This window comes from Tiliqua scincoides, chromosome 7 (genome assembly GCF_035046505.1).
Source record: "Tiliqua scincoides isolate rTilSci1 chromosome 7, rTilSci1.hap2, whole genome shotgun sequence".
Taxonomy (NCBI): domain Eukaryota; kingdom Metazoa; phylum Chordata; class Lepidosauria; order Squamata; family Scincidae; genus Tiliqua; species Tiliqua scincoides.
In genome coordinates, this window is record NC_089827.1 from 73647556 (window position 1) to 73650399 (window position 2844).

The 2844-nt window shown below is 43.1% G+C and overlaps 1 pseudogene; it reads left to right on the forward strand.

Moving 5' to 3' along the window:
- The first annotated feature begins 2517 nt into the window (after positions 1–2517).
- LOC136657835 (5S ribosomal RNA) lies at positions 2518–2637 on the forward strand (annotated as a pseudogene).
- Positions 2638–2844: the final 207 nt, after the last annotated feature.

Sequence of the window (2844 nt, forward strand, 5' to 3'; positions counted from 1 at the left end):
CAAATATCTAATGGCTCCCTGTCCCAAAAGGGCTCACAATCTAAAAAGATGCAAAAGAATACCAGCAGACAGCCACTAGAAAAGACACTGCTGGGGTGAGGTGGGCCAGTTACTCTCCCCCTGCTAAATAAAAGAGGAGCACCCACTTGAAAAAGTGCCTCTTAACCAGTTAGCAGGGGTTAACTTCTCTGCTTCTCTGTTTTTACACATCCCCTTTTATCCAGTGCCCACTTTCCATTTGCCTGCAGTTCCTTTCTGTAGCATTATTTCAAGATGGCTGACAGCCCAATTCTATGCATGTCTACTCAGAAGTAAGTCTCATTAGAGTCCATGAGGCTTACTTCCTGGAAAGTGTGGGTAGAATTGGGTTGCTAACCTTCTACAATTACTCTTGTTCTGTCTCCTGTAGCCATTGGTAGTTACAGTCCAAACCTTGCTGCAGAGATTTCCTCCCATGGCAGCCACCCGAGGGCTGCCATATTCCAATCCACTAAAACCTAATGTGCATGCTGTGCAAATGTTTTGCTAATTATGCAAATCAAGGGCGGAATTGGACACAAGCAATTTAGCCATTAGTTTTTGACCTCAAATTGCTCACTCAAATGTGTTCTGAAGCCAGGAAACAGGCCAATGAGCTTTTCTTACACATTTTTGCATGTAATGCGCAGCTGAACCCTCAAAGGCATTAAAAAAACAACTAAGATTATTTTATATTAGAAAAAAAGTCTCTTGAAAATTAACCCTCCAGTCACTAGTTGCCCTGTCCTGGGAGCCTCAGTTCTTACTATGAGATCTGGAAAGACCACCATTTTCAATCAATCAATCAATCAATCAATCAATCAATCAATCAATCAATCAATCAATCAATCAATCTTTGTTGGCATAACACAATCAAAGAAGGTCAGCACAAAAGCATAATAATATCAGATAAGGGAATCAACCAAATTCATTTTTCCTCGTCTTGCAATCAATTTTAGAAAATTAGCAACCCCCTCAGGAGTCTTGACTTCTCTGTGAAGATGCATCGTATCTTATCCTGATCAGACCATCCACTTATCTGTGCTAAAGTCAAATCTAGATATGATTATCGCAGGTCTTGATACAATGGGCAATACACGATCATATGCGCTAAGGTTTCAATCCCCCCCCCCCAGTTGACATACACACCATCTCTCAGGTTAAGGGGTCCAATTAAATCTAGCATATAGAACTGCTGACATCACATTACACCTAGCTAGTGAAAACGTTTTGTGATTCTGTGGGTAGTGGGCTGTGATCAGTGGGTCCTAAAACTGACAAGGCAGATTACGCTATGTGAATTCAGGGTTAAACAAGCTGCTTCTGGGAGGAGGGAGCACTGGTGCCCAATCACCATTATAGCCACATCCCTTGGCATTCATAAATCAGGCAGTAGCCTAGGGCCTTGAAAAAGTTTGGGAACCACTGTTCTAGTGTTTATTGCTGATTTTATGCCACTTTTTACAACTATATTGTTTTTAATAAATGTGTGGTATTAATTCTTGATACGATAACCCCCCCTCCCCCCCCAAAAAAAACAACCATGAAAAACTCATGGCATGTTTTTATTTTCTCAAAGTACTTAAGATTGAATCCTGGGCCAAGTTCAGGCCTCTCGAATTCATAAGTGCAAATAGATGTGCAAACTCAAATACCTCAAAGACAAACCTCTGACGACTTCGTATTCACATGAAAGCCTATTTAAATACTGCTACTGGGAATGCGCTCTGTTTGAAGTTCATGGAAAGAGAAGGGATGAGACAGAAGGGATGAGATTGCATCTCAGTTAAGTGCTGTGCCATCTTTGCCTCTCTGATCAGAAGCACAGAGCAAACCAATGAATCTGAGCTGAGAAATGCTCTAATATTCCAATGCACAAATGCATACCTAAAAGCAGGACAGAAAATGGTGACTTGATCAGAAGCCCAAATACCTGACGTCCCAAGCCAAGTTTCTGGCAGTTTCTCCCATATCCACTCTGGTAAAAAGGGCTTTTAATGGAATTGCGCATTACGGTGTGCTGGAAAACAAGCAAGATACCTGAAGGTCATAAGAGAGGGGCCAGCACAAAACTCAAGAAAGTGAATTCAAGGCCTGTGGTCCACCACGGAGAAGGCCCCGTCCCACCAGCTGTCATCACAACGCATGAAGCGTTTTCAGATGCAGAACGCAAGCTTGGATACATTGATTGATGTATAATAAGATGGTATTATTCAAAAACAAATAGATTTTTTGAAGTTTGACAATTAGTGGTGTCACCCCACCTGCGCGTGTTACCCGGTGCGGCCTGGGGTGCCACCCCACTAGCAACACCGCTGGCTGGGCTCACTAGGGCTGAATGCTTTCCAGTGCTAGGCCTGAAGTCACAATTTGATGAAATACATCTGGATGATATAGCAGTATTCCCCCAACCCCCAATCTGGATTTCAGGATCAGAAGATGCATGGACTTGAACCTGGTAACTCCAGACACAATCCAGTCAAAGCTAAGCAATGTCATCTCCGCAGCAACTGTTACCCTGCACATGCCCGATCTTGTCTGATCTCGGAAGCTAAGCAGGGTCAGGCCTGGTTAGTACTTGGATGGGAGACCGCCTGGGAATACCAGGTGCTGTAGGCTTATACCATAGTCTTTCGAGACTGAAGGTTGCCAACCAACCAGAACTTTAACAAGAGAAATTTAAGCACATGCTTAACTCTCCTGACAAAATTAACAGGGGTGTAATGCTTCACTTAGCACTGCCCTCTGTTTTCAGAAATGGACAGCCCAATCTTATCAGGGTTGTGATGTGCAGCCATTTACAACCATTTACAACAGGGTTCTGCT